We start from the raw sequence: 26,652 nt of genomic DNA, 5'->3' as shown, positions 1-26,652 counted from the left end.
GAGGCGTGCTGCTGTTAGGCAGAAGAGAGCATACTGGCAGGAGCAGGGTTTTCCAAAGCAACAACGGTGGCATTAGTCTCTGATAAGCTCTGGGCTTTGTTCCAAGTGTGGGTTCAACGCTTGTCAGATGAGTACTGCCCTCAACTTTATACTTTTGTCTCTTTGCCCCTTCTTTCCAACTACATGTGCAAGAAAAAAAAACTGAATGTGTGGAATGAGACACCTCTTCGTGGTAATCCTACAACGGGTAATGGTTTGGAGTGTTTAGTCAGAGGAGTAGTTTTCCATCCGGTAGCAATAACCTGTGGCTCTCACCAAGAGCTAAAGATGGTGTTGTGCCTTCAAACACTGAGTGAAGAAGAGAGAGTAAATCAAAGAGTGTGTAAGAGTGGAGTAAGAGTGAGGGAGATGGTTTCAAATACACGGTTATTGCTTCAGTTGCCATGGGGACAGTAGCATGTTTGTGTGTGTGTGTGTGTAAACCTGAGTATGTTTATGTATGTGCATTGAAATTCCAAACATCATATCTGGGCCACTGTGAAATGAGTTTAGTATCAGAAAAAATCACATTATTCAAACAGAGATGCCTGGGCTGATGTTCCAAGAATAACAAAAACCCACATTAGAACTCCTGCAGCTGCACTGTCGTGACCTGCGTACTCCCTCAATCCACCACTAGATGGAGGTGTCAAATATTCACTGGGGAGGTTGCAGTCATGTGGTGGGCAAACCCCTGATCTCAAAAAGGCCATTGGATCGGCTCATTTTTTCAGGTCAGCTGATTCCTTTGTGGAAATCACAGTAAACATAGTAGTTCTGGAGTTTTCTTCCAGAACTACTATAGTCCACTTCTGGACAACTTAGTCCAGTCGTGTCAAAATATCAGTACAATTTATTAAACTCCCCAGCAGTGTAATCCAGTTCATCAGCCTCACCATCCAAGTATGGCATAGTTCCCAAATCTTGCTATCACCCTCAAATTTTAACCACACTTCAAAGCTGTAGTGTGTCTGTGTGTGTGTGTGTGTGTGTTTTTTTTTTCCAGAGATGGTAAATCAGCTGTTCCATCCTGGATGCAGCTCTGTCCACAATTCAATTTTATTATGATTGAAAGCTCAATTACCATCCAAAAACACCACCGCCCCTCCTTTGACAGATGTGGCTGTCTGTAAACCCCATAATAAGTGTCGCATATCCTGGAATAGTCTTCTGAAAGGGTGTTTCCCCGGCTGAGAACCTGAGCTCGCATGTCCCCAAAGAGATTTATGGGTGGTGGCAATCTCCGTGGGAGACAGAGCAGGCAAGCGCAGTATGATCTGATCACAAAAGGCCAAATCAGTGGGACAGGAAATCAGTTAATACTGAGGAACTGTTTTTGAAGGGTTTGCTTACGTTTGTAAGCATGGTTTTGACATATGTTGCACACGTGTGTAGTGAGGACAGGAATGCACCTCCAACACCATATATTTGAAAGATGGACAGTTTTAAAGTCTTCATCTGTACAGAAGAAGGAGAAGAAGAAGAAAGATGGTGATAAAACACATGTGCTGGCAACTGTTTCATTGATCCAAGTGTTTAACAGCAATACAAAGAGGCAGATCTTGCATTATGGATGCTTTCTCCCTCCACTATCCTTCTAGTACTCAGTTTAAAAGAGCAGAGCAGACATAAGGAATGTGCTGTGAGTGGCAGAAAGTGGCTGTTGCCCTTCCATATTCGCTTACCATAGTCTAGGGAAGAGCCCCGTGCTACAAACAACATGTCAGAAAAAGAGATGGAAGATCAATGAGGGCTGTGACACAGTGGGAGCTGGCAGAGGCTGTCACACTGTGTGTGTCCTTAAAGCTTTCACTGGAAGAACATCTGTACTGATATATTTGCTTCTATCATCCTGCCTAAATCAGCTTCCTAAAATTACAACTTAAAAGAGAATTTTCTTAAAGTGTATGAAACTTCATTGCTTCATTTTTCATTACATTTTGTTTTTACAGTGCTTGCTATTAGTAAAGGACCTCTGACATAGCTTCACTGTTTTCCTTTTCCTGTATTTGTTCGTCTGTTTTCAAAGGATTAATTGTGTTGATATTGTCATTCATTTTTTTTTTAAATTTCTTGTAATCCACAACCCTGTGGACTAAAAGCTGATATTATGTAGGCCAAGAGGACATTTGCAATCAAATGAAATGTTGAAATGTAATGTAACCAAGTTAGCTTCCATGCATTACCTGGTGGCAGAAACTTATCAGTCATTACTTTATTTAACTATTTCAGCTATTTGTTTATTACTAGCATTTTATCAATCACTGCAAATTTCAGTTGTTTACCATCACTTTTATATATTTCAACCATTACACTCTGCTATATTTATTTTTTTAGCTTCTGTATAATATTTAAAATTATGATTTTAACCGTTACTTTTAACTGACTTTCAACATTATTTGTCTAATGTTATTTAGCCAGTACTTTAGCTTATCTTCTTATCAGGTATATAGTCCAGAGGTGAGGGGATCAATTCAAATATTGATAGTACTGATACCAACCACTGGTACTGGTATTGAATCAATACTAGTGTGATAGCATCGATGCTTTTTTCTATCCTCCAAGTTCAGTATGTAACCCAATGAACTGTGTTAAAGAAATAATAATTATTATTATTGGAAATTTAAAAAATATACTTCAAAAATGCACTAAAATGTTTGAACCTTCTTGTGTTGACTACTAGGTCTATTTTTAATAGCCTACAGCACATTCAAACAACAGAGTGTGACCCAAAATGCTTTGGAGACAGACACATTTACATTCCAGGTCTCCAACAAACCCAGTTTCAAAACACATGAAAATCTAAAAGGTGTGTTTTGTTGTGTGCTGCCTTTATAGGGTAAAAGGATCAATATCGGTACTGATACTGGTCCTTTATTTACTTGGTATTGCATCAATAGCAATTTCTGCAGTATCACAACACTAATATACTCTACTAGCAATTTATCCATCATTTTTCTCATTACTTTCGGTCAGCTTGCAGGTGGCGTATCCCTGCTTTATCTAGTTTTTCCTATTCACACCATTAGTACTACCGGTCAGTGATTCCAACGATTTAGCCGTTACTTCAAGCTAGCTGCCAGAACCATTAAGCCAACTTTAAGCTGTTTCAGTCTTTTAACTTTTATTTAACGTTATTACTGAAAATATAATTAAACTTTAGAATACGTCAACAACTTATAAACAATTTAAAAGCAAATGTATGATATACCATACCATTTTAAGCTAATTATTGTAACAGTTTATTCGTGTGTATTTGTAAGCTATTTCAGCTTCTTGTGTATTACATTAAGCTAGTCCAAACAGCTATACTGCTCTGGTACTCTCCATAGCAACAATAGACGACAGGGAGGGGGAAAAAAGAAAGAGGTTTTTCACACCGACGTTTATTGAATATGCTCGATGTGTAGCTCTCCCAGCACACCTACGTGACTGAAAGTTGTCCCTGCTCTGTTGCACAGGTGCTCCACATATATCCAGAGCGCTCTCCGCCCTCTCCGCCACCACAAACTGCGCTCATTCGCTCTCTCCAACAGCCCGGATGTAGCGCACAGGACCGCACAGTCCTCCACTTTAGTGATAATAACATGGCGCTGGCAGACACATAACGGTGCCCACCACATTGATAATACCCACACTAACAGGCTAAAATAAGCTACGGGACATGTGAGCTCTTCCACCCCGGGAAAAGCAGGTAAGTGCGGGGCGTTTTATTCGATAGAGCCATTTTGACGGTGTGATTTGGTAAGGGGGAGAAATGTGGCTGTTGATGCTTCTTGCAGGGGGGCAAAAAGCCTCTCTATAAATGCATCTCCGAGGGTTTTGTGTGTCTAGCCCTCTGTCCGTGGGTTTAATGCTTCATAAACAAAGCAGTGTCATTCGGGGCTTGTTCACGTAGCTGCTTACGATGCATCGTGCAGAAATAAATCTGTCATTTTGTAGTGCATGTGTTGTCATGGCTGTCAGGCTCTCTCGAGCGTCGACCGCTGTCCTTGGTATTGAACTGGGTGGGCATCACATCTCTGTATGTTGCAAATAGATTTTGAGGGCCTGTGTAATGCTAATTTCTTAAATTATGTCACTGTTGCTTACCAGAACCACTGCTATCACTGGCTGGAGGTCGAAGAAAGAGAAGGGGGGGGGAATCGTTGTAATGGATCTGGGGGCTCACAGTGTGCGTGTATGGTGCTCATTGGCGAGTTTAGCCTAGTAGGCTCTCGTGCTGCTATATTTCTTTATTAGTATTATTATCAGTATTATTATTACCACGACAGCGTCGCTTTTATTGTAGCACTACGGCACATCTACTCCGGAGTGTGACAGTGATGATGACAGTGCAAGACAGTTTTATTGCACTGCCCGTGTTTTCCTTCTTGCAGCTAGAGTTTGAGTGTGCTCCGGCCAATGTAGGCCAGGTAAGGGCAGGAACAGATGGCTTGTTTTCAAGTTCAGTGTGGCTCTCGGATTAGATGGTGTAGACGAAAATTAAAAGTGGTGGCTAGGCCCTCTGAGCAAGGGTTCCCCTCCTAAGCTCATAATCACCCTAATAGCGACACTCTATTAATAGAGGCAATAATAACATGTTTTCTAATGCAGTCAGGAGGACTGTATTTTATCCCAAAACACGGGATATACGCTGAAGAATGCAGTCTGCAGAATATTTTACTCTGGCAGGGGATATACAAGGACTAATAGCCCAATAGACATAGCTAACAATAAATAACATGATAGGATAGAACAGGATAGGACCAACCAATCATTTGTAGATTGATTATTCTTATAAAAGCAAGCCGGACACAAACAATTAGTCAATTAATGGAATAATTCAACCAAAAATGTAATCCACAGCTATTTTATTAATCATTTGAGATCTTTATGCCAGCATAATACCAGATATTTACTGCAATACACATTTCCTGCTTTCCCTGCCTCTGTATGATAACAGAATATGTTTTGGACTTTAAGATTGCAGGTGAGGCAGTACAAGGCATTAGAGGTGAGGTGTGAGAAAATTGTTAAATACTGCAATGAAAACATGACTTGCAAAGCCGATATCAAAGTCTGCTTAGTAGACGTACAGCTCCCGACTTCCTGCTTTAATAGGTACAGTGCTAGCATAGATACAGCATATAGCAACTCAGCAATGAGAATAAATACATTATTTTAAACATGCTTTTTGCAATACGGGTCACACTTTTGCACGCTGCTCGTGTGAATCAAAGATAACCTTTTGCAATGCATATGTTGCTTTGATAGTTACATCTGTTGACGTCTTAAACATCTGGTATTCACTTACAGTGGCAGGAGAGTACCTTTTAGGGCTAGCCCTACAATGTGTAATAGACACCCCGCCCCGCCCCACCCCCCACCCACCCATCAAAAGGAAAAAACATTCACGTCTGTATAACAGATTGTGTTAACATAAAATATAACTTGAAGTTATTCTGTAGTAAACTGTGCTGATTAAACTGAGCACTAAACCATGCCACAATATTCTTGTAATAATCGTATTGTTACAAGTGAGTACAGAGGGATTAGTTTACAGTAAAACCATTGGTTATCAATCGCAAGATCTGTGTCCACAGCAAGCAGCAACCTTCAGGGCTGAAGAATGAAGCAGATGCTGAAGTGCCAAAAACTGCAATTCCGCTAGCGACCACTTGAGGCTGACTCCAGAAGAGAGTCAATTTCCACTCACTCACATGTTAAAATTGTCAACTTTACACCATCAAGACGCACGTTACAGCTTGATACAGATAGTTTGGCCTATATGGATACTACAACTGTGTCCTCAGAGAATTATTTTATAAGTGAACAATTGGAAACTGGATTGGCACGTGTCAAAATCAAAGACATGAACATGGGCATAGCTCCTAGGTTGCAAAAATTAAGCCAATGTGAAAGTGCACCAGAGTGTGATAGCTGTGTTTGCAAATCAACTTCTGGTCCTGTGAAAGTCTACAGGAAAATGACTTTGCCTTGACTTCTGTAAACACTTTCCTGGTCATACTATGGTAAAAAAAATAGGATTATGAAACCAAACGCTCTCTGGCTAATGAGTTATCACTCACAAGGCTTTAGCCATTGTGCATGAGGTTTCAGAGTCAGACTCAAACTTCCTTATTACACCAGATTTCTTAAAACTGAGATGATGATGATGATGGTGGAAACTCTAATCTCGAGGCTTCAAAATGGGATTTTACAAACCATTGGGTGATGTCATTGTAGCTATGTCCAGGCATCACTTAGATTAAAGGGAGTTTGTGGGTGGTGCTTTAGGTACCTTTCAGATGACTGTTTAGTAGAATCATAATATAGTTTGCCATGTTTAACAGCCTGTCCAATAAGTTTGCCCTTCAGTTTAGTTAAATATGATTCTAGCATTCTATTAGTCAGTTACTTTGCACTCATTAACACATATTTGTTTCTATGCATTACACCTGTACTTATTGCAGCTTGTTAACTAAGTTTGGAAGTGTTAGCCGATAACTTCACCGACAACTGCACCGTCTCATCCATATATGCCAACTTCTAGCTCCAACAAACTAACATGGCAACTGTAAAAGTACTGACGATTCAAAATGTAAAGTCCAGAAACCCAGTGGGTGATGTCATGGTTGCTCCATCCATCTTTTATGCAGCCTGTGATCCACAGAAAACTTTTTTTTTTTGTGCTCTAAGCACCACTGACCTCATTTTCGGTATGCTTCTCTGAAGCACTTGCTGTTGCTAGGTAAAGTGTTGACATCTTAAGTCCCACCATATCTAGGTTTTCACTGGAAATGATGTTGACGAGCACAGTGAGATTCCAAGCCTGAGCTTCTTCTTTTTTATAAAATTATGAACACAGTTTATGCGCTAACTTCGCTGTCTGATCTTTGAGAACTGTCACTTCTCAGAGTCACAGGATTTACATAGAAAACACTACCACTCTAGTAGTGCAGAATTTCAGCAGGGTACAAGTGAGGTCTAACAAATGAATAGTAGAAGTTGATGCAACAAGATGCCAAGATATTTTGACATACGTGGATCTAAATCCAAAAGGATTCCATCTTCTTAATCCTTCTTTCCCTCTGTTTTTTATTTTACTGCAGGATTTCTTTGTCTCCAAAGTAGAGCTGAAGTAATGCTGATGATATCATTATGTTCTTGAACTTGATAAAAACTCCAAAGCCAAAAACAGATCTGTCCTCTGTGTGAGCATCCTGACCTCCATGTGTGAAATAGTTGTAGTGCACCTTTAAATATCTAATTTTCCACCCCCCTTGTCCCAATCACGCGTCGATGTGAGATTAAGGGTGCTCGTCTTTTAGAGATAATAGGGTGTGTTGCTTTGGATCGGAAGACACTGCGAAGCTGAGTCAATGTGTTGGTTCATGTATGCTTGCTTGCACACTCCCTGGTTATCCACTCTGTAATGTATTCAGTGCCAGCGCTGAGCACAACAGCTTTACATAATGATCAAAGCTTAAGGGATGCCAGAGCATGGCTTCAGCCTTCAGTAATAATAATAATAACCTTTTGAAGTTATCACAATCCCACAACCTCCTTCCCCTCATACTCTGCCTCTGTCTCTCTCACACACACACCCACACACACTTGCACGGACCCACTCGAAGGTCCTCTTCTGTTTAATGTTTCTGGATACAGGGTGAGCATTTAAAAGAGGATGGCGATAATGAACACATGACTAACTATTTTAGTCCCTATGGCTGTGCACTAGACTGCTCTTGCTGTCTATGAGGAGGCAGCTTTCGTTCTTCACACAAACTCACAATTATGTAAGAGTGCAGTGGCGTGGTGGATTGAATAGTGTTGCCAGAAAAAGACAATCTCACACTCCCTTTGCTATGCACACTCAAGTGTGCGTTGGTTGTTGGTGCTGCTTCCTCATTCCTTAAAGCTTGACCTCACGTTTCACCGGTCACAATCTCCATTTCTCTGTCGGTGGCTAAATAGCATTTGAAATTCAAGGGTGGGAATGTGTTATCTGTAATTGAACTGTCTGATTCAGCCTTCTATTTATACGGAAACCTCTTGAAGACTCATTGGCTGTTTTAACAAAGTGTCTGGCAGACTTCTGCTGGTCGATCTTGCTAATCAAGAAGCCGAGTCAGGAAGCAGGCAAACAAGGTCTGCATAGAGACGAGATATGAAGAGAGAGAAGAGAGGACTACAGAGCGGGAGATAGAAGCTGGAATAGATGAAACAATGGAGGAACAAAGATGGGAAGAGGACGAAAGAAGACAGGCCTTGTAACCATAAGTAAGGTGAGACTAGTGTAGAGAGACCCAGAGGTGGTTGTGAAGCAGGAAGTGAGGATAAAAAGACAACACACATGGGTAAATTATTGGAATTAAAAGGGGATTTGATGAAAAAAGAGTCAAGAATGAAAATCAGGAAAAGGAAAATGAGGCTGAAGGCCCAGTGACTATGCAGTGGGTGAAAATAGCTATTGAAGGAGTATCTGTCTTTCTTTTATTGTCAGGGGTCGCGGGATCCCTTCGGTCTGTCGCTTCTGTTTATTTCAGCTGCGACCGAGCAGTCTGTCTGAATGCCAAACTCATCTTCAGATGTCAGCACTTTTGTCCCAGGTTATTGCATTTTGCTGTTTTGGTCCCAGGATTAAAAAAAAGGCTTCCCTTGTGTTTTCTGCATGGCCTGGTATGTCAGTAACAGAATGAGGTGTGTGTGTGTCTGTCTGCAAGAGTGGGAAGACAGAAGGAGAGATTGAGTGTATTTAAGAGACATCCTGACAGAGGAGAGATAACCATGAACAATTGAGAGCGATAGAAAGAAAATGTGTAGGTGATGGTGTGTGTGTGTGTGTGTGTGTGTGTGTGTGTGTGTGTGTGTGTGTGTGTGTGGGCTTCATGTTTGTTGCCTTTTAAGGATTAAAGAATTAAGTGATTCCACTGTGTCGTCTCTTTACATGTCACAAATGAAAATAAATGGTACAGATGTTTTTGTCATGACTTTATAATGTAATGAAGCCATCCACTTTGCACACAGGGCTGAAATGATGGGTGTCAGTGATATGTTACATTTTCCAATGAGCAACCGAATGTCCTTGCATCCATTCTCTTCCTCTTACCCAAGTCAAGGTCGCAGTGGGTGGAGCCAATCTCAGCTGCCATAGGGCAGTTGGCGGGGTACACCCTGCACAGTCGCCAGTCTGTCACAGGGCTAACACAGAAAAACAGACAACCAATCGCTACAGAGAATTTAGGATCATCAGTTAACCTAACCCCACTGACTGCATGTCTTTGGATTGGTAGTAGTTGGAGTAGCCGGAGACAACGCACACAGACACGGAGAGAACAGGCAAGCTCCACACAGAAATGACCCGGCAAGAAAGGCATGGTGGATTTGAACACCATTTTAACCACCAGGCAACTGCACATGTAAATTCTCACTTGTTGTGGTAATGAATGCAAAATCCACTATTTGGGATTATTTCGGTTTTAAACTAGACAATATGAGCATGCAATCAGGTGAAGGTCTGCAGCCTTTAAATGAAGATGAGATTTTATTTTTATTTTTTTAATGCTCTACTAGCAACATGCTGCTAGTTTAGCTAGCATGGGGCCTGAGGTGGCTTGATAGCTGACAAACGTCTTGTATTAGGAGTAGAGACTTTGTTCTTTGTTTTCCAGGACTTAACATCAACCGTACTGTTACAGGTCTTGACAGCACTACACTGAGTATTCATGCATGATAAGAAGGTGTGTCTAGGCTTATTAGCCTGCTTATTAACCGGACTTGCACTGCCCGAGAAATGTAACTACACATCGGGTCTAAATCAAGCTTTAGGGTTAACCCTGACGCCCACACCCCAACCATAACCTTAACTCTACTGTTCTCCTCTCTAGCTCAAGGAATGCCACCACCTTCTAGTGCTGATTGTGTCTTACAAGTTGATCAACTTGTCCAGAAGCAAGCAACTATGGACGCCATATATTCACTCAGTTGCCCAACCCTATGGACATGCATATAATCTGCTGGTATCTATCATTTAGAAACAAACCTTGAAAAGGATGCACGCCATGAATCTAAACTACTGTGCTGACGCTCATAAAGCTGTGTAATTTCTTTGTCCTGAACCCACACACACACATACATGCGTACACACATAGACACACAAAGAAAGAGTTAACCTAGATACTCACATAGCATTACAAGTAGAAGGAAGACAGTCAAACATAACCTACATCCTCTACAGTTTTCTCAGTCTAACTTGTCTGCGCTCATTGAGCCTGTTCTACTTCTTTCCCAATTTGTCTCTTGTCCAAAGCTGGAAAGGCCTGACTGGCATTGTGCTGATAGTGTGTGTGTGTGTGTGTTGGTGATGGGGTTAAGGCATCAGAGGGCACTGTAGAAGAGGCCAAGTGAAGCTTGAATACCCAGCGATGCCCTCAGGCTGCATGAATGCTGCATCTGCCTCTACTGCTGCCCAGCACAGAGCTCTGTCACCCACCCTCCAGGCTTAGGGACTTGCACTATTTCTGTGGATGTGTGCGGGCGTGTGTCTGTGTTAACATGCTTCAGCTTTCCTGTCGGCCGAATTGGTTGATACTGCATTGTTCAAGTGTGCTGCTGAGGCCTAACTCTTTTACAGAACTGCGTGTTTAAAAGTATTGTCTCCGTCTGAGTGTGTGTGGGGGTATGTACCAGTGAAGCGCTGTAAGCCTGAGGTCAGTTTAATCACTGTTAAAGTGATACCTGTTTAGAATGACTGGACTTGAGGAGCCAATTGCTGTCTGCTGCCTTCACCCAAAGTACTTTTTAAAAACTGTGCTTTATGACCGTGAATAGGCAAGATTTTCCTCATCTGTTGTCACTTGATTTTATATATATTGAATAAGGAAAAGCCCATTGTTGCCCTTTTCCCTTCTGGGATAGTTCACATGCAACATTTTAAAGTGATTTTTTCATCATTGGTGTTGTATGGTAGCATATATTCGTCGTACTTTTAGGTCACCAGCAACAGTCTCGATGTATTTGTGATCTTGCTCTGATCAACAGAGCAAATAAGCACCTCATGATGCTAAAACACTTCTTCTAAGGACTTTGTTCCAGAAATCATCAAAATCAAATTAATCTGAAATTGCATTTTCAGCCTTTACAGGCAAATCGAAGCGACAAACGGCTTCGTACTGGGAGTTACGCTGCAGTTTCAAATCCAGTTTCACTACATTGTTACAAGCCCAATTAAAAACTGAAGGTAGCAAAGCAAACCATCACAAAAACAACCTGCAGCAGCAGCAGCAGTGGTGGCAGCAGCAGTTGGTCTCATCCACTCTTAAATGCCGTTGGCAATCATTTGCATGCTTTGTCTTTGAGATCTCTCTATAATTACTTACTTCTTTTGTTACTCCTGGCAGTCTTTTCAAGCTATCTGGAATACTGGGGGCTTGCAGATGCGTCCCAGACTTCTACAAAGCATGTTGACTGTGCCGTAGCACCTCGTTACATTTGAAGTGTAAAACAGGCCTTTTGCTCAGTTCCTTGGCCAAACGCAGCACAGCGACAAAGACTATGAGAACCATCACTTGGCTGAAATTTATGATGTTGTTGTTTGATGGTTGTCATAGTTTATGATGTTTCAATATAGACAGATAGGCAGCTAAGTTATTACATGGAGCTCCCAAGTTTTTTCTGCATATTTGTAGCACCGGTTTAGGAACGAAACAGCAAGTTATGTCTCTCCTCTGGGTGTATTGTGACGGATCTTTGACTTTGAAATGGTAGTGCAACTGTAGACACACTCATCTGATTTCATCCTACTCAGTGATCACAAAGGAATAAGGAAGGAAGGGAAAAGGAAGACGTGAAGGGAAGAAACAGAAAAAGTATCCTGAAGGGATCCTTGGAGTCGCTCAGTGCTCTCCATCAAGTTGCCAGTCAGTATAGCTTTCATAACAGTTGCGAGCAAGCTCTCGCTGTTTTGTTCTGTGATTTGAGATCAGTCAGGTGGAATTTCATCAAAGCAGACTTGAATAAGGACATTCATTATGGCTCAGCTTGATTCATTACCATCGCCCAGCTCCCACACCCCCATGGGGGGACTTCAAAAGAAACGGAGAGGTTGAAGATGCAGGCTTCTATCGCAGCGAGGCTTACATCATAGCATACTGTATCCACCATCTGGGACATAATTATTAGACGATGTGTAAAAGTGGCTCGATTTGACCGTTGTGCGCTTGAACCAATTCAATCAAACCAGTTTGTATTACAGTTAATGAATGTAATGGCAACAGATACATGTTGTGTTCAAAGGCTGAAGCTAAAGCCAGATGATGTCACGTACAGGGTGATGGAAAGAAACGGCACTGTCCTTGTGTTGCAGTAGAAAAGAGTTAGTAGGAAGGGCTGAAACGAAAGGTTGAAATGCATTGCAGCTTAAGAAACACTAGTTAATAGAGAAATGCTACAAAAGCACAGAAAACACAATGGAAGCTGAATATACAATGTAATTGAAACAGGGAAAACAAACCCACAAAGCTCACCAAAAATCCAACTCTAATACCGTCAAGGTAACAAGCTAACAAGCTAACAGTAAAAGGCTAATAGCAAGCATGTATCTACAGTGTTACATGGATCACACGATTAAAACGCACCTTACCATACATCTTTTTCTCCGTCGTGTCTTTTGCCTGAATGATGAAATAATTGCTTGAAAATTAAATGTGTCTCTGTTCTGTCCTATTATGTCTCCCTTAAAAACAGTTTCTCTGTGTTTTGTGTGCTTTTCCTGCGATTTTCTGTTTACTGGTGTTTTCTTAAGTTGCGGTGCATTTGAACTCTCAGGGCCCCCGTAGACACTGGATTAAACAATAAAAAGATAAATGAGTAAATATATTTATATTCTCTTAGGTGGTTTTGTATTCCTTCATTAATTTACTTGGTTATTGATTTATTGTGGATGCTTTTAATTCTAGCATCCAAGGAAAGAGACTTTTATTAAGAGGAGCACCAGATGGGTTTGGCAAACCCAACGATATCTCAGATACCGAGTTTGGTGGACTGCTGTGCAAAGAGCAGCAAGGCCAGTGTTAGCCTAAACTCTGATAGCAGTTGGGAAACTCACACAGTGGATGTGCTTGACCGGGTGTTTGCTTGACCGGGTGTTTGCTTGACTGGGTGTTTCAACGATTGGATTTAGGAATGGGTCAGAAGGATTAACGATTGTTAATGTTCAACTTCAAACCATAGTTGGTCAAAGCCATTGCTAGATCTGGATGGTGACATAACATACATCTCCTATTGACAAACAGCTGCTCAGAATCCCATTTGTTCTGACCAAACAAGTAAAATCCATTCAGTCAGCGTTACAGAAGACGAATAGCATCCTGTTGTTAAGATAATTATACAGAATAGATTACGCTCTGATTGGGCATGCTCAATTGACAATGATTTATATTAGGTAAGACAGTCCAATCTATCCTAGCATTTGGTTTGTGGCTCTATAAAAATTGACTCCATTCCATTCCCAGAGTCAGTTTGGTCAGATTGTGCAATTGAAAACACAAACAGACATGTTTAATGTACTGTGTTAAAGAAGTATCAGTACTGGTATTGTGGTTAGACGATACAGTGGCTTGTGGGGATCTTTTGCTTTTTGTTGTTTAAATTCTGAACTCCTTTGACTGTAAAGAATGTTGTTTCCAACCCTTCACCAGTCAAAAGCAGCAATCTGGACCTAAATTTAGCACTGTTTGGAAACTTGACTATCACACAGATTAGCATCAGAGATGGGATGTCTTAACACGGCCTTCAGCTGGGAAACAACGCAACTTCGGGCATAAAAAAGGCGGTAGTTAAAGAGAAATCTATTTTGTATATGTGTGTGTATCTGTGGGTTTGTCAGTAGGTATACTGCTAGTGAATACTGCATGAAAGTATACATAGACATTTGAGATCACATATTGTTTGCATGTATATGTACTTGCATGCTTATTCACTTTACTGGGCAGATACACACACAGACACACAAGCACGTCCTTTAAGGCGGGCGGCTAATGACGTAGTGTAAGACAGAGAACACAGATGCACTAGCTGAATAGATTAAAGCATTCATCCAGTGACGCAGCTGTGCTCTCTTTGATGCCTGGGCATGAAACTGCAGGAAATGGCAACAAAAGAGGGATGCAGTCTTAGCTGATATTTAAAAAAAAAAGAGATCCACTCTGAAGCGTACAGCAATAGCATGCTAACACACTCTGTCCCTCTCTCTCTGTCTGTCTTACAGTCAGCATCAGCCATATTGGCATATTGGCAAATAACATGACATTTACCTTTGGCAGTAGCTAAATGTTTAAAGACGTGAGTGTGATGAAGCGTTCAAAGGCTTTAATCAGTGGTTTCTTTTAATCATCATCTATTTGTTTTCCTGACACAGAATAATCAAAGAGAACTAAAATATCAGTACCAGCTTCGGCGATCAGTCAGATTGTTATTTTAAATATTGGTGTTGGTCAAAATTTCACAATGTGCACAAGGAAGCAGCTAGCCTCCAACCACGTGCATTTGGGTTGAGGTTTTTTTTTTCAGTTTGTAGCTGGGTGAAATGTTGCTGTGTGTTAATCTACGGAGAGACAAATTGCACATTGGTTTGTTGTGCGCCTGCTTGCAGGACTTTTATTTTGGAGGAGCTCCAACATCCTCGCATGGTTGTGGTTATAACACATTCACAACCCTGCCAGAGCGGCACTACGTGAGCAAGCCGCAGGCTTCATTTAAACTCCCGGTGTGTTTAGAAAGACCACTCCTTAAGTCGACCGTGAGACGCAGGAAGAAGCGGAGGAGAAAGTCGTACGCCGCTGAAATATAAATGGGTTGCACATCTTTGTTTCACTGCAACAGAGCAAACAAAATGGTCCACCCCTCTGAGGGCAACAGTTAAGGCCAGATTTCTAACTAGATAACAAAGAGATCACGTAGTGATAAAGTGATTATGCCCGAGTTCGTTTGGGAGGATTAGCCAGTTGTTTTTGTTGCCCGTGTGGTCGCATGCCACATGTAGCAGCATATACAGTGAAACCACGGAAAGTAGGTCCTTCACGTAGGTCTGCTGTCTCTGCTCTTTTGTAATGTTCCAGGAGAAAAGGCAGTATTACTGATTGTGCAGTTATTCAGCACGCTACAATGCATTATGAATTATTTGGCTTTGTTTCCTCCCTGTTGTTCTATTATCCTTCTAGCTAAGCCTCTTCATTTCATCTGCCCTGGACGACTGTGCCACTGTGCATTTCTCTCTCTGTAATTTATCCATCTGCAGAAACAGATCATGTGTATTTGTGTGTGTGTGTGTGTGTGTGTGTGTGTGTGTGTGTGTGTGTGTGTGTGGGTGTGTGTGTTCAGTCAGTAATAGGAAACGTTGTGTTTAAGGGTGATGATTACTCTGGCCCTTGTGGTTTACAAGTAGACAAGGTAATGATGGCTGTTACTTTCTCAGCTATCTCCAGTCAATCCTCCTGAAGTGAGTTAGTGTGTGTGTGAGAGAGAGAGCATTTGTGTGCTGAATAGTAGGAAATGACTCTGAAAGCTTGGAGGTATTGCTTCTCATTTTCATGAGCAACATCATTTCTGAATGACAATGAATCACGAGGTCCACCGATCAGCTGTTGCGGTCTACTCATTTCTAACTCAGAGATGACAAAAGTCACTTGCTGATGTTTATCACGGGCTGTGGGCAGGTTTAGTCTGTAAGTGCTGGCCTTGAACTTGTTTTAAACACTGTCTCTGGCTGCCCTTTAAATGCCTCTGTGGCATCCAGCCTGTAGCATCACAAACTACTGGAAAAAGCGATGCTTTGTTAATTGAAGTGGCACTTCATTTCTTACATTTTGGCAGCTATGGAAAGAAATAATAAATTCACTACCCTCCACATCCTTTAAACACTGTTTCAAAATAATCTCTGTCCAGTGAGCATTTTAGTGGACTGAATATAAAAATGGACATTGCTGCTGTGGCATGATCCCCCAAATAGCCAGGTTTTCTTTGCAATTGCTGGCTTGACAAAACTCCAAACCCCACTCACACAGATATCACAAAGGTGGTTTCTTTGTTAACCCAGGCTTTCTGCATCACGCTGTATGCACTCTCAGATAGAAAGGGGCATTTGACACATCTTTTTCCGCACAAACATGGATCAAATGAGCACTTCAGTTTGAGATATTGTCAGAGGAAAAGGTTGCACAGATGTATAAAGAACATGAAAACCTCAGCGTAGCAATAAAATGCCACACTGTTTGCTGTAAATAAAACAAGAGCTTAATGCTGCATGATCAACAGAAGCATGCTGAGGAAAAAAAAAGGTTATGTTGATTTAGGCTTATCAGTAGCATTTACATATTTTCTGAATCACTAACTGAATGCATGCAAATTCCAGGGACAATAGCATGCATACAGTTTTTAGTGGTGTAACTTTACAACTGCGCTTTGGAGCCCAGTGTTTGTAAGCCACAGTTCAATGGGTAAAATATATCCCTGCAATTTATTTGACCATTATTGGAGAAGATGTGTGTCAATATGTGTGTTTGAAGCATGTATGTGGAGTTTTATAGTCCTTAAGTTGAACTATGTAACAAGAAATTTGTATTTTTTTTTGTCATTTACTATCCTGCTTATGCAAAACATCTCTGTGCATGTTGTTAGTCTGATGTAAAGAGAGGCTGCAGAGCAGAACCGTTTATTTAAATGATACCTTAAACATTTAAACTAATTATTAAGATGGAAATGAGTGAGACATTTGTAGAAAAAAGAAAGAAGGAAACCAAAACAGAGATGGAGGGAAGATAAGCTTGGTTTAGCTATGTGAGCTCTGAGATTCAGACCACACCCAGTCTCACTTGACTTGCACATCTGATTGTCACAGGCTGTGACAGTATTATCTGCTCTGACTTCTGCCTCCTAGGATACAATGATTAAAGCTGTGGAAAATAGATCAAGAGCAACCAAGGAACTATAGAAGGTTTTGCCTTTCACCCCGAGTACCATTAGGAGAGGTTTAGAGCAGCTAAGGGATGCCATCAACCCAAAATAAGAGCTTTATAGCATCATTTTGAATTTCTTGCGTGTTAAGACAAAGCCATGTACTAAATGTAATCTGCATTTAGCCTTTTATTTTTTGCTTCTGATCCTTTAAAACTTGCAAACTATAACAAAGCGAGATGCAAAGTCATTTCAAACATCTCATTCCTGCTTTTGGTTAGTATCTTGTGACCCATTTGATTCATCTCGGTATCTCTTAGGTGGACCTTGGCCACCTAAGGGAACCGTCAGTACTCAGCTGTGAAGCTGCATGGCGACACTACTGGATATAACACTGGTTATATGGTGCGTGCATATCTGTACCTTTTCCATGGGTCTTAGGCCTGAGAACAGACACAGGCACATATTTCTGTGCGCTCTCACATATCGACACACAGCGGCACTAATCCCGGCCCGTTATCAGTAAGCATCAGCGTGTGAAGTCATGTGGACTGGTATGAGTCTGTGGCTGAGCCTCAAACACTGCGCTGCTGAGATCCGCTGATGAGAACATCTCCGCTGGACTCATGTCACACCCCGACCCACCACTGCCTGGGGGCCCACATTAGCTCAGAGGCTGTTTGGTGGAGCGGAAAGGCAAGCTATATTTAGCATTACATGTAGTCAAGAACTGCTGTATTCAGGACACCAGGCAAAAGTCAGATGTAGTCAAAATGGTCAACTTTTGCAGAGTCGTTTTGCTGCTGCATTGTTGTTTTTAATTACAGTTTTACCCTCCAGAATACAAAGAGTTACTCTGTTTGCTCTCGAGACTCTAGCTCGAGAACAGATTTAGTTAATCCTCAAACGTTTGTTTTAGCTGTTGAACTACTGAACCCGAGTTCACTGAATATCTCTGTATCGATTTTTATTATTTTTATAATCACGTAGCGGTCAAGGATTTGCCCCGCGCTGCATTAGTTTAGTCTTTCAGAGTGGGTTTAGTGTTTAATTATTCATCACGGGACATAATAGATCAAACTGAAATGATTGTCTCTGTCATGTCGGTCAGCATTTGTTTGGTTTTCTGGAACATGATTTACTTTGTCTGCTCCACTACACAAACCGGCAGCATGGCCCTGTCACCATTTGCATGCAGGTCCTTTCAGGGTTTGAACTCTGGCCTCTTTGTTGTGAGGGCATCCTGTACTAGTGCATGTGGAAGTGAAAGTGCATTAGCAGAAAATTCAGGAGACAAAGAATTTGAGTTGCACACAGCAAATCCAGCATGTCCAAATTAACACTGTCGGATTTGATTTCAACACTATTAAAGTGTCTATATGGGTCCACACCAGAAAGTGTTAATTTAACTCTTTTTGGAGAGTTGGTACATTAACTCTGATTTAGTGTTAAACACCAAATCTGTCTGGAGTTGATAATTTAACACTTGGTGTTAAGAGTTTATATATTAACTCTCAAAGAGTATTTTAGTTTAACTACGTAAGAGTTATCTTCTAATTCATTCTAAAAAGCGGGAATTTTACTGTTCTGAACTTCTAGGAATTTATTTTGGAAATAAACATTTACTAAAAAGATGCAATGGTTTTTGAAAAACATTTATTCTGAACTGTGCACCTCAATTTCAAAACATTTTCTGAAAGATGTAACAGTATACATGTTCTCACTTTCATTAGAATTTTGTTTATCAAAAGGTCTGACATGGTAAATGCAAATAACAGCATTCTCATCACTTATTTCTTCAATACAATATGCATGTCCTTCATTCATCCCTTTGTGGAACTTCAACGCACTTCTGCTCTCCCCCATATTCCATCTTCACAAGCATATCCTGTGCGGAGATTGAATAAAAATTAGTTGACACTAATTAATGGCACAAATAATCCAGTAAACAATTGCAGCACAGTAAAAAAAAAAGAAAAAAAAAAAGGAATCCTCTTTGAGCCATTACTTGTGTAAAGTATTTTCCCAAAAGACAAGGACACAGGCAACAGGTAATACTGAACTAAATGTAAAACCTCAACCTTTTTCATTTTTACCTAAACCGTGTGCACAAAACTCTGGAGGGATCTATGCTAACGTAGAATCCAGTCAGGACGTCTGCTACTGCTGTTTGCTCGTTTATTTTTTATTTTTTATGGGCGATCGTTTTCAGGCTTCAAGTAGCACCATTATACCAACATTTCACATTCTACACATTGTTTTAGGTGTATTTGACCAAAAGTTTGACTGAAAATTCACATGCAAGCTTTTTTTCATGGCTGTGGTATTTGCCCGCAAACAATACCTTTCAGCTAGCTAAAACAGAATATTATGCTATCAGCGAGCAACATGGCTAATGCCTTTCACACAGCTTTGTCTCAACTCCAAAGAGCCACAGAAGTAAAAGCTCATAATAATAATTGAAACAATCTTTGAAAAAATGACTTACCAAGCATGGCAAACAACTCAAATATGTAGAGCAAAATGTTCTGAAACGGCTTCACTTCAGCTTCGATTGGAGCCGTGCTGGGGGCGGAGTCTGTGAATTCACTCTATTGGTGTCATAGCCCCTGTAGGAGTTCAGAGTTAAGAGGTCAAGAGTTAATGTTTCCATTGTAACACCTCCAGATTTGACAGAGAAACACTCATTTTTAACACTCGATTTTAACTACTACCATTTTACACCTCAGAGTTACATTAAAAGAATGTGACTCTGCTTAGAGTAAAATTAACTCTACTTTTGCAAGAAGACTATTAACACCAAAACATTTAACACTTTTGAATTTGCTGTGCAGGTGTTTCTCAGTGTTAGTGCTTTTCTTGGCTCATGCTCAGGAATTAAAATGGGAAGGAATCCATAACTGTTCCAGGACTGAATTCAGTCTGACAGGCAGTTTAATGTAAAAATAATAAGTTCATTTCTCACGTGCTACAGCCTGGCATTGCCTTCACCTGACGCCACGGAGATACTCACTTAACATATCAGAGAGTAATGTCACCTGACAGTCCACCTTCACACTCAACGGACATCCTTTGTTTCCTTCCTTCTCACTGTCAAGGGTGCAAATGTCAATGAAGCTGTGGGCGGGGGAACTTTAGCATTTGGCTAGTGCTACAAAGGGGCACAAGCCTACAAACTTTGTTTGTAGAGTCAGGTGTCTTCAAATGTTTCAAGCAGCTTAATAGATACCACCAAAAATGCAAATTGTTTCTGCACAGTTTTACAAAACACGTGTCCTGCTTGGAAAAAGTAGAAAAAGCCTTCCAACGTGTGATACCTTCACTCTCAGAGGTGAAGCCGCTGACTCCATGTAGGATTGTAAGTTTTTTCTTTTCATCTTTTTATAGAAATATCACTCTCCAGAGAAATTTAGGAGATGCAGAATAGCTTCCTTGTTTTCTTTCCCACACATCATGCATGGACTTCGTTTGAAACAACTGAGAAAGAATTTCAGAACTTTAAGACCACGCACTCGGGGGATGTGAAACAAGCACCATTTTGGCTGCTTCCAAGCACAGTAAAAGTTACATTTCTTTCATAAATATTGGAAAAATCTTCAGTTATACCAGAGTAAATATAATTTTAAAGCGCTCTTTAAGGACTTAAGCTTAAGGACCTAAGCTTATCCCAGTGTTTCTTTTTCTGTTTAGCCCTACTGCCATTGGCATATTTCTCCTTTGATTTAAAAAAAATAATATATATATATATATATATATATATATATATATATATATATATATATAGACTATGCTCTAAACAGGCTAGAATTGCTGTGGTAATATAGACATTGCTAATGTAGGTCAACAGATTCACCCGTTCCATTTACCATCTGCAGCTAAAGACAAGTGGTGTGGAAGAGAAGATAGTTATACGCAGCGACTGGTTGTAGAAGTGGAGAGAGAAGAAATGATCTGTCCAGTCTGAAGTGGTGGCCTGATCAATGTTTTATAAGTATGGCCACTCTTCTTTGTAGGTTAGACTTATCTTTCCTCCCCCACGTGTGTGCCAGTGGTGAAGCTGTGAGTCATAGCGGGCTGTGTTTTTGAGATAATGGCCCACATTGTGTGTGTGTCTGTGTGTGTTTTATGTTTTTTCCAGTACAATTGACAAGCAACACAATTAACTAACATTAGTTTTAATTTAGAGACCATGAAACCATTTAATTTATAACATTTGAGGCTGAAAAGCAACACTGACAGATTAGTTTATGTTGCTATAGTAGCAGATCTGCTGTGATGTAGAGCAGACACAAATGTTTTCATGCATGGCTTCCTCCACATTTTTAATGTTTCAACATAAGGCTGCAAAGACCGGAGCTTTTATGTATTTTTTGTGTGTGTGTGTCAAATGGCCTGCATCTCATGTACGCTACAAACCAATCAGCTAGAGGTTGTACGTGGATGTGGAGGCCATGGACATTGCAGACTTCTTCTGTCAGCTGCTCCCTTTAGAGGTCGCCACAGCGAATCATCTTCCGCCATCTCACACCGTCTCTTGCATCCTTTTCTGTCACACCAACCCTCTGCATGTCGTCCATCACTACATCCATGGGCCTTATCTTTGGTCTTCCGCTTTTCCTCCTGCTTGGCAGCTTCATCTTCAATGTCCAATATGAGTTATATTTGCTATCCTTGCTCTTCACATGTTCAAGTGTTACAAGATGGTAGTGAGATCTGCTTTGATGTATGGTTTGTAGATAGTAGCGCTGACAAAAAGACAGGAGGTGGAGCTGACAAATTTGAAGACGGTAGTGACTAGAATGGACAGGATTAGATATTTTTCCTTAGCACTGTTGGCTGACATGAGGGACTGCTGTGCTCTCAGAGTCATGTTTTGCTGCTCATCAACAATGGATATAATAATAATGGATACTTTATTGATCCCCATGGGGAAATTACTTGTTTTTCTCTGCATTTGACCCATTCACTCAGTGAAGCAGTGGGCAGCCCACTAAGCAGGCGCCCGGGGAGCAGTGTGTAGGGACGGTACCTTGCTCAGGGGTACCTCAGGGTAGCCGTTAAGTAGATTCGAACCGCCGACCTTCTGATCATGGGGTGACCACTTTACCTACTGAGCTATCCCTGCCCAATATATATAGGTATATATAAGGCTTCTTTCTCCTGCTTAACTGTTCTTGATTAGCAAAATGCTGACTTAAGGCTATCTAATGGCTGTTTTTCTTATAATTTCCTAAAACCCTTCCGTGAGCGAAATTGTCTGATCATAACATACTAACTGTGAGGCTGCAGAGTTCAAAAGTGACAATAAATCTAATGACCTTTTGGAGGCACCCTTCTGTCGCCCTCTGTAATGTCTGTAGTGACAGAACAAAGGCATCTCACTTCAGCTTTCTGCGTGGTCATTTTACCAGTAAACATAACAAAAATTACTGCACAGATATTATCTTTAATCTGCACAATATGCACAAACGTAACAGGCTGCCTATGTGCGACCCCTGCAGGTGCTGCTCAGCCATGGAAACCCATGCCAAGAAGCTCCCGGTGCACAGTTTCTGTGCTGATGTTCATGCCACAGGCCTCTTTTGGTGCTGCACTCCATATTAGTCCCAGTTTCTCATGTGGGAAAATTCATTGCCTGCAACTGCTTTGGTGGTCTGTCAGTTTATTCTGCTACAATATTCTCTGAGCCCAAAAGTGATATTTGGGAAAGCTTGGCCAGGTATCGATGAGGACAGTTGACATTGCCGTGATAACTTTATCCATCTCCTCCTGTAATGATCAATAATTCTTTGTCTGAAGTCTAAATGCATTTTTTGACATGATGCTTTCTAAAGTGACAGCTCAAACCCTGACGTTTTTACAGTGTTTTTAAAATGGAAAATAGCCTCAGATTTAACACTTAAATCCCCACGGACTGCCATTTGGCTTTTCTACCTTTAAAACCCGGAGAGCAGCCAAATGGCTTTTAGCTAAGCTTTAACTTCAGCGAAGTGGAAGCTAAATTGGCTAGTCATTCATATGTAAATTAGGTTGTTACCTGGGAATTCTGGAGGGAGGGGAGTGGGGGTGTGTGATTGAGGGGGTGGGGGAGCTGCTAAAAGCTGTGAACTTCCTTTTGTGTTCGTCTTGATGCATTCTCAATCATCCAGGGAAATAAATCTCCAAAAGTCACCAACTTGGAGTGTTTCAGTTTGCCATCTTAGGGAGAAATCAACACACATGGGTGTATGTCCTTTGTTGCTGAGATTTATTGATAAAAACAGTACAAAAAATCAACCATTTGTACACATATTTACAAATAATAATAAAAAGTGAGTGAGTACATTTCAACATTTTCAACATTATACCAGTGGTCTGATTGATGCCACAATGGAGCAAATCGAGCAAAGACTGATAAGTTCGCTGCAATTTCCAGTGTGTGGGGATCATTTGTCACCAACTGCATCACGTGCTACAACCCTGGTCTACATATCACCGTTGATGAACAGCTTTTCCCATCAAAGACTCGGTGCTGTTTCCTGCAGTATATTGCAAGTAAACCTGACAAGTTTGGGATCAAGTTTTGGGTGGCTTGCGACCTAAAATCCAAGTACATTTGCAATGTCTTCCCATATCTTGGCAAGGACCCCAATCGTCCCACTGGGGAGAGACTTTCTGAAAATGTAGTAATGAGGCTGATGGAACCATTCCTAGACAAGGGCAGAAATGTTACCACGGACAATTTTTTCACATCGCTTTCACTTGCGCAAAAACTTCTTAGACTGAAAACCACCATCCTCGGCACAGTCAACAAGATTCACAGGAAAATTCCTCAATCCACTAGACAGACAGATCGCAATGAATTCACCACTCAGGTATGTTGCAGGTCTTTTGTGGTTCTATGTTTATGTGTTTCATTGTGTGTAAAAGGGCTATGGAAATAACAATTTATCTTATTTCTTAGGTGTTTTCAGGAACACGGCAACTGGCCAGCGCCGTGTTCCTCTGCGGACAGTGTACTCCCGAACCATCTGGTCCATCACATCCACGCCACACTTTGTTTTGTTGTAAAGGGTGACAGTGTTTGGCTTCCTTTTGGTAGTGTTATCAGTCTGAACTAGGGCTGCCACGATTTGTCGACTAGTCACGATTACGTCAACTATCAAAATCGTCGACGACTGATTTAATAGTCGACGCGTCGTTTGAAGCTTTGTAAGATCACAAAAGACGCAGGAATAAGTGGCAGGATTTAAGAGTGTAATAACGGACTGAAACAGAAGATGGCAGCATTGCATGTACAAGGATGTCAGCTACCGTTAAACCCCGAAGAAGAAGAAGAAGCAGCTGTGTCCCAGAATTCATAGCGCGGCCCAGCGCAGTTTCCAACAATGGCGGCAGCTGGTTAGTTTTAATGTTACTCTTATTATTCTTTCTGGGTCACAAAATAAACGTTTAACATATTTTCAGGCGAGAATGTAGCTATGTAAACCTCAAATATCTGCTCAGTTTATCAGGACACCACATATTTTCAAAAGCGCTCCGACGTTTTCGGAGACATCTGTTACCCACTAGCTCGTTAGCGAGCCGGGGGCTAGGCTCACTAGCGCCGTGAGAACACCGGACTCCCCGCAAATCGTTTTCAAACCCACCGCCGTCTTTCGCTACTCAGGTTAAATATATATGAGTCACTTAGATAACTTAAAAATGTTATTGTTTGGCTTTTTTTTAGTATTTTATTTGTTCCTGAGTAAATCAGTTTGTCTGAGATTAAAGTTATAGTTTTTACACAGCTGAATAAACGTCAAGCAGACAACTGATTATCAGAAGTGTGAGATGCTCCAGAATATACTCCAGTGTCCTGTTATATTTTAGATAGCAAGGAGTTTATTAAACTTCACCGAAACAATCCGCAAATTTCATTAAAATTTAATAAACTATCATCTTGTCTTTATTTTTAGTTAGCACAGACCTTAAACACTTAAAGCTGTAAGCTAATGATAGTTATATAAGAGCAGATGCTGCTGGTGCAATAAGCTGTAGTTTTGCGTCCAATGGATGATGATCTGATTAGTCGACTAATCGCAAAAATAATCGGTGACTAGTCGACTATCAAAATAATCGTTTGTGGCAGCCCTAGTCTGAACCACGCTGTGCATGCTGCTAAGAATATAGACTGTCTTCTTCCGTTTGGCCGCATACGCTGTCAGCGTGGCAGCAGAGGTTGAAAACACCTAAGAAATAAGATAAATGGATAGTACTGGATGGTACTTGGATTTTAGGTCGCAAGCCACCCAAAACTTGATCCCAAACTTGTCAGGTTTACTTGCAATATACTGCAGGAAACAGCACCGAGTCTTTGATGGGAAAAGCTGTTCATCAACGGTGATATGTAGACCAGGGTTGTAGCACGTGATGCAGTTGGTGACAAATGATCCCCACACACTGGAAATTGCAGCGAACTTATCAGTCTTTGCTCGATTTGCTCCATTGTGGCATCAATCAGACCACTGGTATAATGTTGAAAATGTTGAAATGTACTCACTCACTTTTTATTATTATTTGTAAATATGTGTACAAATGGTTGATTTTTTGTACTGTTTTTATCAATAAGATAAGATAAGATAACCTTTATTAGTCCCACACGTGGGAAATTTGTTTTGTCACAGCAGGAAGTGGACAGTGCAAAAGTTATGAGGCAAAAATTAGAATACAATAAGAATAAATACAGTACACAGCTGTACAGAATAGAATAAAATACTATATACAGTAGAATAAAATAAAATATACAATAAGATAAAAATAGAATACAAATACAAATACTATATACAACTGAGTAAAAATACAACGATGACAGAAAGGATTATTGCACTTAGTATTATTGCATATGTATGGATGTGTGTGCTTGATCAGTTAAAGTCTTTATTATGGAGTCTGACAGCAGTGGGGAGGAAAGACCTGCGAAATCTCTCCGTCCCACACCGTGGGTGCCGCAGTCTCCCACTGAAGGAGCTGCTCAGTGCTGTCACAGTCTGCTGCATGGGGTGGGAGATGTTGTCCATCAGGGATGACAGCTTAGCCGCCGTTCTCCTGTCACTCACCACCTCCACTGGGTCCAGAGGGCATCCTAGAACAGAGCTCAGCAACAAAGGACATACACCCATGTGTGTTGATTTCTCCCTAAGATGGCAAACTGAAACACTCCAAGTTGGTGACTTTTGGAGATTTATTTCCCTGGATGATTGAGAATGCATCAGCAGCTCCCCCACCCCCTCAATCACACCCCCCCACTCCCCTCCCTCCAGAATTCCCAGGTAACAACCTAATTTACATATGAATGACTAGCCAATTTAGCTTCCACTTGGCTGAAGCTAAAGCTTAGCTAAAAGCCTACCAGCCATTTGGCTGCTCTCGGGTTTTATAGGTAGAAAGGTAGAAGCCTGGGGATGTTAAAGACTAGAAATGAAAACATGTGAGTCCTGTCTTTAAATAAAAATATATAATTCCCTATATTCCTATCTATTCTTGACATTGAAGCTTTACTCTTCTTGATATTGTGACAAAATACTCTTGGGTTAACCACGAGCTTTCTAAAAACTTGCATATAACAATTGTGCACCACTCATTCCTCATCTTTGCTGCCCATCATTACAACTTTGCTAATGATGGGCAGCAGGTTAGTGTCATGATGTCACCTCAGAC

At 41.0% G+C, this 26,652-nt stretch overlaps 1 protein-coding gene across 1 annotated transcript in view; it reads left to right on the top strand.

Annotated features, from left to right (window-relative positions):
- The first annotated feature begins 3,549 nt into the window (after positions 1–3,549).
- pak5 (p21 protein (Cdc42/Rac)-activated kinase 5) overlaps positions 3,550–26,652 on the top strand; it is a 114,055-nt gene continuing 90,952 nt past the window's right edge. The window contains exon 1 of the mRNA XM_004542145.5: positions 3,550–3,733. The gene's annotated coding sequence lies outside the window, so the exon portion shown is untranslated. The remainder of the gene's footprint in view (positions 3,734–26,652) is intronic.

Source organism: Maylandia zebra, linkage group LG15, assembly GCF_041146795.1.
Source record: "Maylandia zebra isolate NMK-2024a linkage group LG15, Mzebra_GT3a, whole genome shotgun sequence".
Classification (NCBI taxonomy): Eukaryota; Metazoa; Chordata; class Actinopteri; order Cichliformes; family Cichlidae; genus Maylandia; species Maylandia zebra.
The sequence above is the reverse complement of the archived record's forward strand: the minus strand, read 5'-3'. Positions and strand labels throughout refer to the sequence as shown.